Source organism: Papio anubis, chromosome 8, assembly GCF_008728515.1.
Source record: "Papio anubis isolate 15944 chromosome 8, Panubis1.0, whole genome shotgun sequence".
NCBI lineage: Eukaryota > Metazoa > Chordata > Mammalia > Primates > Cercopithecidae > Papio > Papio anubis.
The window spans coordinates 134,078,909-134,092,025 of record NC_044983.1 but is presented as its reverse complement, the minus strand read 5'-3'; the positions used below and the strand labels follow the sequence as shown (position 1 = coordinate 134,092,025).

At 48.3% G+C, this 13,117-nt stretch overlaps 1 protein-coding gene across 1 annotated transcript in view; it reads left to right on the top strand.

Moving 5' to 3' along the window:
• The first annotated feature begins 1,095 nt into the window (after positions 1 to 1,095).
• COL22A1 (collagen type XXII alpha 1 chain) overlaps positions 1,096 to 13,117 on the top strand; it is a 326,761-nt gene continuing 314,739 nt past the window's right edge. Inside the window, exon 1 of the mRNA XM_009213647.4 lies at positions 1,096 to 1,550. The gene's annotated coding sequence lies outside the window, so the exon portion shown is untranslated. The remainder of the gene's footprint in view (positions 1,551 to 13,117) is intronic.

Sequence of the window (13,117 nt, the reverse complement as noted above, 5' to 3'; positions counted from 1 at the left end):
CAGCCCTCTCCTCTACTTGATGGGCACCAGACACGGAGGAGGGGGGGTTCAGTCAACACATGTGAAATGAATTTCCACAAGAGTGGCTAGAAAACAAGACCGGAGAGGGAGGAAGCAGCTGGATTTTTGAGAACTCCCTGGGTCACAGAGGAGCCCGATTCTGCCTGTTTATGAAATCGTTGCTACCCAGCAGGCAACCAAATAAAGACACCCCAGTGTTTAGGAGACAGAATGGGAGTTGGGGGTGGGGGAGGTCACACGGATTAAGCCATGTTCTCATCTAGTTCAAAATACTCCTGCCTGGCCCATTTTTAGGAACAGTGCTCAGAAAGAAAAAGTAGAAGGGTGCCCCGGGCCTGCACCTGTTCATGGTCTGCCTTTGGGGGCTGGGAAGCCCATTAGCCAGGCGAGCGTCCTCATCAGGCCAACGTGGGCCCACATCCCTGCTCTGCTGGGCGCGCTGGCAGGCGATAAAGGCTCTCTCAGAGGCTTCACTGTTCTCATCCCCAAAACAAGGACGCGATGACTCTGTCCTCAGAGCTGAAGTCACAGCCAGCGAACAGGGCTGCCTATAGGTGGAACCCCTGGCACAGAGGGGTGCGGGTTACCTGCTCTCACCTGCTCAGACAGGAGGGAGACTCTCAGGTCTGGACAAAGAGCCAAGCGCGCCCCCTCCCCAGGCCCCCTGGTGGCGCCAAACTTCCCAAAGTTTCGGGCAGCTGCAGCACTAGTCGGTGGTCTATTTCAGACCAGCTGGAAAAGGGAGCAGAGTATCAGTGGAGTCTATAACTGGACAGAAAGTTGTCAGCCCCTCTTTTGGGCTTCCCAGGGCAGCCTCGTTACTGCCTGGACCCTAACGCCGTCCAGTCCGCCACAGCCCTCCCGAGGTCCCTGCCCACCTTTCCCCGCAGCCCCCTCGCCACTGTCCGGGCCCTCGTCGGCCTCTCTCGTTTTCTCTGGGGTCCGCCCCTGCACCTCCGGCCCCTCCCCGCTCCCAGCCCCCTGATTTTCCTCCTCCTTCGCGGCTTGGCCCCCGCCCGCTCCCGCCCGGCGCTCCTAGGCCCGCCCCCGCCCCAGCTCCTCCCCAGCCCCGCGCTCTTAGCCGGGGAATCCCAGCGCTGAGGCCAGTTTGCCCCTGGGGAGGCTCCAGACAGCTTTGTTCCTGGGCAGTGGCGGGGCTGGCCGAGGCTGCGGCATTTCTCCCCAAGGAAGTGTCTTCCCCGCTTTCCCTATTCTTCTGTTTCTCACACACTTTCTATCTCATTCTGTAACTTTCAAGGCTTTCTTTCTAACTGTATGTATTTAGTTACTTGTTTTCAAGCTGGTTCTCTCTCTGGCCCCCTGGCCTGGGGAAAGCCTCCACACTTACTGCAAGTCTTGTTTAGAGTCTGAGTTTGTGAGATTATTGGGGGGAGAGTGGTCGAGTGGCTGACAGGTGACCTCCAGGAGGAGGCTTCCTGGAGCTGGTGTCTTCTCCCAGCTGCTGCTTCCAGTGGGCCTGGGCCCAGGACTGGACCTCCGCGGGCATCCCCTGAGTGCCTCCCTGCCAGGTAAGAACCGGGTTCTCTTCGTTGCTGCAGTGCTGAAGGTCACAGACTTCAGCTGACGCCCGTCTTCCCAGATGACAGTGAGGGACGAGAGGCGGTGGAGGGGTGGATGCCGGCTGGGGAGATTGTTCTCTCCAAATACAGACGCGTTTCCTTCTGAAGCCTGAGCACACTTTGCTCTTTAGGGACTGACCGTAGTTGGAAGCAGATGTGTCTGTGCCTTGACTTAACTTCAGAGTAAAATAGAGGCAAGTCCGTGAGAACACACCTGCTTGATTCTAGCTGAGCCGTCAGGAGCCCAGCGATGGCCGCCGAGCGTCAAATGCAAGAGTTTGTTTTCGGGTTGCTATAATACTTTAAAGTAGTTGAGATGTACCAGCTCTTAAAACTTTCAAGTAAGAAGTTTGCAGTAAATGGAGAAAAAGATGCGGGGGAAATGGAGCACGGGGTGGGGGAAGAACAGTCTTCCTCTGGTTTTACATTTACTGTCAAGGAACTTAGCTTTCTTGATCTAGATTTAGATCTCGTTCCTATTTGAGCATTTTATCCCCCCTCTCCCAGCCTTCTCTAGATCAGAGAGGCTTTTTTGTCCTTCCCCCAACCCCTGCGTATCATATTCTGTAGCAGACCAGGGTTTCGTGTGCCACTTTATCGAGCACAATTTGAATTAGTTGTGTTATTGGAAAATGAGTCCTCACTTCTCCCCACTCAAGGCAAGACTCAGGGATGACAGGTGGACATGCTTATCAAGCATCTGCAGAAGGAGGCGCCGCCTGCCGGCTTGTCCCAGAGCTGTGTGCTGGGTCCGCCTCCTCAGAACTTCATTCCAGGACTTGTCATCTTCCAGAGCCCCATCCTGACACTTTTTTTTTGAGACTGAGTTTCACTCTTGTTTCCCAGGCTGGAGTGCAATGGTGTGAGGTGCAATCTTGGCTTACTGCCACCTCTGTCTCCCCAGTTCAAGCGATTCTCCTCCTGCCTCAGCCTCCTGAGTAGCTGGGATTACAGGCATGAGCCACCACACCCGGCTAATTTTGGATTTTTAGTAGAGGCGGGGTTTCTCCATGTTGGTCAGGCTGGTCTCAGGTGATCCGCCCACCTCGGCCTCCCAAAGTGCATTACAGGCATGAGATACCATGTCCGGACCCATGCCAACACTTTTATGTCTACATGGGTCATTCTCACTCCTAATCTGTCTCTGATTATTTCTACCAGGCAAATCATGGAAAGCTGAAGGTCACATCTTCAGACTCCTCCTGGTTGAGTTCAAAGGTTCCAGGAAAATTTGAAATTGCAGGGCTTCATTTTTAGAGGCCTACTGCATGGGGTGTGCTGCCTAGCTGCATGCAAGGTGTAGCTGAAGGGTGTAAGCTTTGCTGCTAATCTTGTCTTCCAGTGCTAACTCTGTTGTTCTCTCTGGTTGCCCTGGGTCATGTGGCTATCCTCAGTGAGCCTCAGTTTTCTCTTTTGCCAATGGAGCTGATGGAAGAGATAGGGATAGATAACACAAGAGGTATCTGGTATGTGGTAAGCATGCAATATATCTTAGCTTGCTTCTGTTTCACAAACCTGGGAAGCTTCAGCAGGAAGCACCCCCACCTCATTCTAGATTTCCTTGTTGCTGTGCTATTGAGGCACTGCACAACTGCAGGAAATGGTCACTTTGATATTGTTGGGCCTGTCTTATTAGACAAGATGTTGCATCCAATGAGGATATTCTTTCCTGGGATCCAGGAGTGGCTCCCAGGGATCCGTGCATCCTTTCAAATGTTTGGAGCAGAAGTTTGTGTCTGGTTTTTCTGTGGTTTCGTCAAACTTTCATCCAATTCACAAAAGGTTTTGTACCTATAAAATGATTAAATAAATGGCCCCTAGACGGATGCAGTCCACAGACAGTTTTAAGACTTTGTGTGTGGTTTCAGTTGTTGCCAACATAAAATGATCAGGAGATTCCATGTTACAAATCTTAGTCTCTGGCTTCTCTTTTGGCTTGAATCCCTGCAAGGCTGTCAGTGACTGGGATGAGGATTAGCCACCCACTTTAGACAAGGCATGTGCCCACTGGTCATCCACTGTCATCTGTGTGACCTGTAGGGCCTCTGAAGACCTGGGAGCTTGCTTGCTCTGAGCTAGAAGATCAGGGTTATCTCTCTCTGATTTCATTGTAGGAGAGTCACAGATAAGTGAAAGTGCATTTAGAGGAGACAAATCAGGATTTCCTGGGAATAGAAGTCACAGCCTATGTGGAAGGATACTACCATAGGAAGGTCTTCTAGTGCAGAGAAGACAGTGGCCTCAGCCATTTGGAGGGCTGCCCTGTAGAAGAGGCAGCTGGTCTGCTGTCTTGGTCCGCAGAGGGTCCAGCTAAAAGGATGAGTGGAGGAGCTTCACTGGATGTTGGATTCCAGTTCAGTTGGAAGACCTTTCCAAAGACAAGAGGGAGTGGTTCATTAGGGAGTGAGTCCCCCACTACAGGAGGCATCCGAACAGATCCAAACTGATCCAAACAGGTTTAGATCAGTTGTAAGGAATGCTTGAGCTAGGTAAGCTTTTAAGGTCCTTCCTAGCTTGAGATACTGCAATTACCAAACGCTTCCCTTCCAGCCTTAAGAGTCTGCTAGTTCCCTCCTGCATCCCTCTCTTCCTTCGAAGGTGCTTATGATGTTTTTGATAGAGGTCAACACAGGTGGTGTGGTTACTATGGGCCAGGACCATGGACTAGGTGTGTGTCATTCATATCTCAGTTTTAGAAACAAGGAAATGAAAGATCAGAGTTTGAATGATTTACCTGGGAATAGGCAGAGGGAATAAAGAGGAAGTGGGATTCAAAGCTCATTTTTGTTTCAACAGAGGCCTTTTCGCACATGCTGGGAATGACGCAGGCCTTCCGAAGAAGACCAGAAAATGAGAAAGGCCCACAGGAATGTTTTAGGGTAGGAAAGTTCCCTGAGGATTTTTTTTAGCCAACCCCCTATTCAAGAATTCAAGACGTATTTATCAGGTTACCAGAAAAAGATAACTGCAAAATCGAGGAAGACCAACCCTAGTAAGATGGGAAAAGTGTCATTCTCCTATTTCGCAGACCAGGGAACAGAGAGTTCTGGAAAGTGGGAATGACCTGCCAGATCTGCATTTTGAGACAGAACTGAGTCTCAAACATAGGTCTCATGAGGTACCAGGACACGGAGGGATTGACCTGTCACTCTTCCCACCTAGGATCCAGCATTTGTGTGTGCCACTGTGGTTCTGTGTGTGTGTGTGTGTGTGTGTGTGTGTGTGTGTGTTGAGGGGAAGAGTTGGTGTCCGAGACGTCCAGCCCAAGGCCAGGTGACTAGACTGACATCTCTTTGCACTTTGCCTGAGGCCAGCATGAGGTTCATTGAATCAATGAGTGAGTGAATAAGTGGCTACATGAATGAATAATTGAATGAATAAATCATATGACATGACCATTCCTCAGCTTTCTTATTGAGTAAAGTCAGCCCCTTGCTTTATGGTGTTACCGAGTTTCATTTTGTGTTGCTTCTTCACATTCTGCAAGCGGATGGACCATGATAGGTGAACCAGTCCCTTCCTGCCGCTGTGGTGAGCATTTTTGTTTGTGTACAATATTTCCCCCATTGGGCAATGATGTATCTCAGATTATTCTTAAGGAATAGGATTTCTGGGTCAGAGGGCATCGGCATTTTGATGGTTCTCAGGAGTTATTAGTTATTAGGAGCACTCATGAGAGGCCGAAAGCAGGGCTAACATCCTGGCACAAGCAAAGGGAAGTCCTGGCAGATACCCAGAGAGTGTTTGAGGGTGGCCCTGCCAGCCCATTGTGGTTGTGAAGATGCCCTGCTGGAAGCAGCTCAGAGGCCTCCTGGGACAAACTCAGCCATGCCAGCTCCCTCCTGCTGTCCACTTGCCTTAACTTATACACTCCCAGTTACTGGAAGCTCACTACTAGTTAACCCTGGTTGTGTTCTGATAGAGATTAGGGTATCTTAATTTTTTTATTTTTTAAGTTTGGCTTATAGTAAAATTTTTCTAAAAAATCAGAATTGATACCATCTCTTGGTTGAAACTGTATCCTAAGGAGAAGCTTTTCCTTTAACTGCACACTGGCAGGTCCAGGCCAATTGGAGCTGGCCTCACCTGCCCCGTGGCTGAGTTGTCAGGGGCACATTCTGCTCTTGATGCTATAAAGACAGAAAAAAAAAAAAAAAAAAAAAAAAAAGGCAAGTCAGCCACAAGTATAAATAAGGAAAAAATAAAATGTCATTTTAAAAATTAGGCATAAAACTTCACTTATGCAAGAGGAATAAGTTCTGGAGGTCTGCTCTATAACATTGTGCCAATACATAGCAATGTTTTGTTGTAAACTTTGTTAGGAGAGTAGATCTCATGTTAAGTGTTATTACTATAATACAACAAAATAGAACACAAGTACAAATAAAACAGCCACGAGCTTCATTGTGATTTTGCATTAAGGATGATCACATATAATTTTGCCGAATAATTATGACTATGATAGGCCCTTTACATCTGCAGGCTGCAGGACGTCTATCACAGGCAGCCTGTCCAGCTTCCTCATCTGGTGACTGGATCCTATTACCTTTCTCCCAGGTTCTTGCCCACCTTCTTCTTGCCCACCTCCAGGGGCAGAGGGATTGCTACCTCCCAAGGCAACCTCCAGTGCTTTGTTGGATATCTGGTTTAAAATTCTTCCTCTTATTCAAATGAAAGTGCTCTTTCTGCCATTGCCATCTGTCTGACCTTATTCCATCTTTTTTGGGGTACTTAGAATAAATTATATCTTTTTTCCTATGATAGATTTTGAGCTCTGTAAAAGCAAAAATAATATGCCCCCAACCCCATGTGAGACTGAGTGCCAGTTGGTGCCAGGCGGTATGTCAGATATTATCACATAGATCCTTTCCTCCTGTGAATTAACTATGCTGTTACCCCCTTTACAGATGGACACATTGAGGCTTAGGAACATTTGGTCCCTTAGCTAGTAAATGGCAGAACTGGGATTTAAACCCAAGTCTTGGTACAGAGCCCATGCTCTTAAACAAAAATTACAAACTGCCATAAGTGAATAAGATAAATGTACATAATTCATATGAGAAAGCAGATGTACTATTTGGACAGTTTTTTCTTTGTTATTTCTTGTTAGAATGTTTTAAATTTAAAAAGTAACAAAAGCATGTTTTTACAAGTTCAACAGTATCTGCAACTCTCCTGAGTTCTTATCCCCCAACTTAACCAGTAGTAACATTCTGGCTAATATTCTTTCACAACCGATGTATATCCAAACATCTACATTAATCAAAATCCAGCATTTGAACAGTGTGGGAACAATAGCCAACGAATATTTAAAAACATGGGTACCTAGCACAGTGTCTGGCTTTTAGGAGGTGCTGCATAAATGACTGAAAGGTTGAACTGTCGCATTTTGTTTTGCCTGGTTTCATGCTTGCTGCAGACCCATTGGGAAGTAGGGCTGTGGTCCCCATTGTTTGTGGCATGAATGAGCCTTTGTGTGGGGGAGGGGGAAGGGAGGAAGAGCAGAAAGAAATGTCTGCGTGGACGGACAGGTGTTGCGATTTGAGTGTGTCTCCTGCGAGTTCCTGTGTTGGGAACTTCATCCCCAATGCAGCAGTGTTGGGAGATGCGGCCTAACAAGAGGTGATTAGGTCATGAGGGCAGACCCCTCATGGAAGGTCTACTATTGCTGTTGTAGGAACAGGTTAGTTCTTGTGAGAGTGGGTTCTTAAAAGGTGAATTTGGCCTCTGGGTCCTCTCTCTGTGTTTTACATGCTTGCTTCTGCCTTCTGCTGTGGGGTAACCCTGGCAGTGCACCATGCGCTGGGATTTCCCAGCCTGTAGAACTGTGAGGCAAATGCATCCCTTCTTTTAATAAATTACCCAGTCTGTATGATTAAAAGAGAATCATTTTCAGTGCTTCTGTCTTAAGACAGTGGGCTAACACAATGGGCAAGTGAGCAGATTACGGAAAGAATGAATGAGAAAGTAAATACGTGATAGGATAAATGTATGAATGAGTGAGTTAGTGGATTAATTTGCATCAACAAGTTTGATCAGCCATTCCTGGATGGTTTTTCAGATCAAGGGGAAAGAAGGTGGGATTGCAGTAGTCCTTTGCTCAGACAGAACCTTTCAAGAGGCTTTTCTTGTACCCTTCCTGCTGAATTCTCCCACCAATAAATGCTCACACTATTTAAAAGCCTGAATTTGCTAGACACTGCACAGCACAAGGGTAATAAGCAGAGCTCCCTCCCACAAGCTGCCCTTGTAGGGGAATAATCCTGGAAGCTCCTGTTCAGCTTTTGTCCTGAAGCCCCACCACAGTGGAGCCAAAGCCACAGACTCCCCTAGGAAAAGAGCTGGAGAGCCGCACACTGTGATGGCTGAGAAATCTCTTTTGGTCCCTCTGTGTTGGGCACATTTGTGAGTCAATTTCCTGGGAAGAGAATATCCCACAAAGCCTCCATTCCTGGCCCCTTCCTGATACACACCTCACCTCTGTGTGCTCTTATCCAGAGTGGCAGGGTCCTGGTAGCATCTAGGCCATTTCTTGGAAGAAAAGAAACGTCGTTGTTGATTAGTCAAAGAAAGTCAGTCTTGCCCGGGAGTGGTGGCTCACGCCTGTAGTCCCAGCACTTTGGGAGGCCGAGGCAGAAGGATCGCTTGAGGTCAGGAGTTTGAGACCAGCCTGGCCAACATGGCAAAACCCTGTCTCTACTAAAAATACAAAAATTAACTGGGTGTGGTGGCGGGTTCCTGTAATCCCAGCTACTTGGGAGGCTGAGGCAAGAGAATTGCTTGAATCCAGGAGGTAGAGGTTACAGTGAGCTGAGATTATACCATTGTACTCCAGCCTGGGTGACAGAGCCAGACTCTGTCTCAAAAGAAAAAAGAAAAAGAAAGTCAGTTTTGTGTCAGTCCACATGTTTTCTATCTTCTCAGGAAGTAAAAGTTTCAATTAAAAAATATAAGAAAGAGCTCCCTCTTACTAAGTTAAATATCCCATTGAATACCCAGTTTAGACACTTAACTCATGTATTTGTTTCTCTGTGTTACACTGATACATGATACTGCTCTGTGCCCATCACTGTTCCAGGCACAGAGGAAGAGAGACTAGATATATAATGTTTAGGTTTAAGCAGCTCAGTTGAGAAGACAGACCAATATGTAGGTAATTTTAATATTACTTGTAGAGTGCTAAAATCCATGAGTCTGTGGGAGCCTCTAAGGAACATCGTGGAACACTCCCTGCCTGGGAAATCAGGGAAGTCTTCACTGAGGAGAAGGCACATAAACTGGGTTTTGAAGGATGAATAGGAGTCTGCCTGGCAAGAAAAATAAATTCTCTCTAAGGTAACGACACAGACAATGTCAGGAGTTAGGAAAATAAAATGCAGGTGTTCGAGGAAGGGAGCAGAGTCTTTGAGGTTGAAGAATAAGGTTCATGAGGTGAAATGTGAGGTGAGGGATCAGGTTAATAAAAGGCCTAGAGGGGCCAAGAGGAGGCTTTAAGCTGGGATAGAACATGAATGAACCTGTCTTGTCCAATAGCATGGATGTTTAGGGCGAGTGAGGTCCTTTGCAAGTTCACAGAGTGCAGTAAAGGGGAATTTATAATCTGGCACAGAGGGAGGGGTCTCACTCTCAGAATGGGAACTCCTCAGAGGCTGTGTGGAGTGTGTCCACCAGGGGCACAAATGGGAGCTTGGCTTGGGGACTGCAGGGTCTCTTAAAGTAGGAGCTCTAAACAGCCTGGTTGCCTGAGGTTTCCTGGTATGGAACACAGCTCCAAACTGGGACAGGGGACCTAGGGCCCAGTCTGAGCTCAGCCACTGGCCTTTCCTTCAGCTAAGACAGCCAGCATCTCGGAAGTTCCAACACTTTAGAATTCTGAGATGCACTTAGCATCTTGGAAAGTGGTGAGTTTCTGGTCCCTGGAGATATCCAAGTTTAAATGGGTGTATAGGAGGTATCTAGAGGGGATTCGAGCATGGGCTAATGGAGGTGATTGGGGTAGATCACCCCCTCTGATAGAGTTTTCTGAGTGGAATTTATATGGTGGTGCAAAAAGTGTCGTCAGTGTGAAGGAAGCACTGAAAAAGATTATTTGGTAATGACAGCTTTTTTTTTTTTTAAATTAAGTGCTTACAGTTTGTCATGTATCTAATCTAGTTGTCTCTCTGTCTATCCATCCATCCATCCATCCATCCATTGATATATATGTTTTAATGCTGCTATTGACTGGGGACTCAGCAACTGATGAAGTAGATTAGTATCCCCTTTTTACAGATGAGGCAACCGAGGCTTAGAGATACTAGCTGAGGCCACGTGGCTGGAGAGTGGTGGAGACAGACACCAGGCTCAAGTCTATGGGTCTCATGGCCCATGGCCCTCCTGCTGTGCCATCTCACATCTCAAAGGGGAGGCGCTGCATGTGGCTTCTCATTATTGTCTCCCAGAAAAAGGGGAGCCTGCTGGGATGGCACCTCCAAACTCAGTGTGGATGCTGGAGCACTATTTATACATATTGCTTCACCAGACCAGACGCTGCTCAAAATAAATTAAACAGAAATATCTTTCTGTGTCCTCAAGACTCTGTAATCTGAGACAATCTCTTGTGAAATGAATGGAGACAGTGTACTCAGTGGGGGGCTGGCGGGGGGAGAGAAAAAAATTGGGAATAATTCAATACTGAAAACGTGAAAGAAATAAAAATGGGGTTATTACAGCTCTACCACGTTTGAAGAAATGAATCAAACAATAGAGAGTGGTTAAGGTTTGCTTGTACTGATGGGCAGGGCAGGCTGAGGGGAGGCTGAGAAGGGCTGTCCTATCCTCCCATATGCGTCCTGCCGTCTGTGCCGCCTCTTCAACCCCATAGACCCAGGGAGGCTGCAGGGGTTGGGTGGGAACGGTGGTAAGGGTGTGTGTGGGGGGGTCTCTGGATTGCTTTTGAAAGTTGGCCCTCGGAGAGGGAAGTTGAATGGGGTAATTCTGGAAAAGCATATCTAAACTGAGTTGTCAATCAAAGATGAAAGGAGAGGAAGAGAAAACAAGATATAGAGCCCAGAAAGCAGTTTAAGAAGCAGGGACTCCCCGTGTGAGCTCCGCGATGAGGTGGCAGTGTCTGCTGGGTCCTACTAAGAGCAACAAGTGCCTGTCTGTGGTTTTGGAGTGGAAGAACTCCAGCTCAAATTCGCTTAAACTTAAAAAGCGGGAGTAGGGAAATATGTGTCTCATGCAATACAGTAGCTCTGGGCACGTCTGGACTTTGGACAAAGCTGGGTGCAGGGGCTCTAGGGACGCATCTTGTCTTGTTCTCAGCATCCAGTCTGCATCAAGATCCCCCACACGCTGACACATGGCCGTCGGCCCCCCAAACTCAGCAGCTCCAGCCGACGTACGCCTCTTTACCCAGAAACTCTAGCAGAGGGCCTGGGGATGCTTGGCTCTTGTCAAATTCCAGCGTTCAGGGGGATGTGGGGCCCAAGCCAGCTCATTCTGGTCCCCTGCTACCGCCTAGCTGAAAAAGCAGGGTGCACTTCCATGAACCCCATCAACTGATAGGAGGAGAGAGGTTTTTACTGAAAGCAAAAGACTGGCTGTGCCTTCTGAAGGAGGGAGGCTTGGAAGACAAAAGCAATTGTGGGCCCAGGTAGAAAATAGTCACTGGTGTCAGGAGCCAAGCAGGGGCGCCAGGTGAAAATGGCCTCCAGATGCTGTTTCTGTTCTGCACAACAGGTTGAGGTGCCCGCTCTTCTCTCCAACTCCGCTTAAAGCCCATTAGACCTTTATGGGATGCAACATATGATTTAAAATGTATGAGCATGTTTGCGACATGTTACCCCAAGCATAAAACTCAAACCACAGGGCCGGGCGCGGTGGCTCAAGCCTGTAATCCCAGCACTTTGGGAGGCCGAGATGGGCGGATCACGAGGTCAGGAGATCGAGACCATCCTGGCTAACACGGTGAAACCCCGTCTCTACTAAAAAATACGAAAAACTAGCCGGGCGAGGTGGCGGGCGCCTGTAGTCCCAGCTACTCGGGAGGCTGAGGCAGGAGAATGGCATGAACCCGGGAGGCGGAGCTTGCAGTGAGCCGAGATCCGGCCACTGCACTCCAGCCTGGGCGACAGAGCCAGACTCCATCTCAAAAAAAAAAAAACAAACTCAAACCACAACACTGAAGGCCCCCCAGTCTGCCCTGAACTGTCCCTTTCCATGGTTATCTCTGTTTCCTTCAGGAAGCTGCTGGTGATCCTGGGGTCGAGTGGCCCAGAATGTGAATCCAGCCTCGTTCATTTAATAGCCACGTGACCTGGAGCAATGTCGTGGCCTCAGGGTTTCAGTCTGTGAAAGGGACAGTAACTCGCACATCAGGCTATGGTGGGGATCCCATGTGACTGAGTAGACACATGTCCCTGCTCCACATTTGCTGTGGGGTGGATGCTCAATAATTCGTAAGTTAATTCCTGGATAAATCCATTCATATGAGGATGGCTATAGACCTTGAGACAATTCGCAATAAGAAGGGAGCATTTTTCTTACTCACGTGTTAGGCCTGCCAGTCTGATCTATGGGTGATTAGTAGTATTAGGACTAAAGTAACCACCTTTGAACAACCAGGGGTGGATGACTATAAAAACTTCGTGTTTCTATGATCTCTGAGACCAACCATGTTTGGTCAAAGCCTCCTGTCCTGTGTCTTCACAAGCCTTGACCCCATCCCACAACTTCCTGTCCACTTTCAGGCATAACAGAGACCAGCCCAGTCAGTTCTAGTATAAAAGTGCAGGCCTTCATCACAGTGAAGTTCTCTGCCCTCGCATCATAGCCAATGCTAATGCTAAGCCATTGTCCTGAAGGACCTGGCTGGGGCCTTTTCTCTCTTCCTCTCTCTTTCTCTGGAGGGTTGGGGTAAGGATAAAGGGAAAGGAGAGGGGCAGTGGCCTCTGCTTTGATGGTCATGGTAGTAGCTCCTCTGGCCACGTTTGCCACGAAAGCTTCATTGTGTTTCGGGCATCCACGTGGTGCCTCTCTCACGGAGCGCCTCACCTCTCCCAACTTGGGAGGTCTCATCCAGTGGGAACTCCCCCATACCCCTTCCTCCCCTGCGCCTACAGCAACCTTCACAGTGTCTTACAGCTGGAGTCTCCTATTTGTGCAGTTATCTCTGCTGGGCACCAACCCAGTAACTCAAGCCTCACCTCCTCCTGTGATGTCCATTTGACTCATGGGGAGCCTGCTCACCATGTCTCAGGGAAGCAGGGGAGTGCAGATAGCCCCTCCTTCCCCAGCACAGCCCCTATCCCTATTGTCTTCTCCTTCATTCACATAGGTGCAAGCAGACATGTACTCAGGTGACACCGGAGAGGTAAGTGCAAGCCAGCCCATGAAGGTCTGCAGTGAGCACTTGGACTTTATCCAAAGGTGACGAGGGATGCAGCAGGGTTTGTCCATGAGTCTAACGATCATATTTATGTGTTAGGCACCTCATTTGGGTCTTGTGAGGATGTATAGGACAGTCCCAGTAA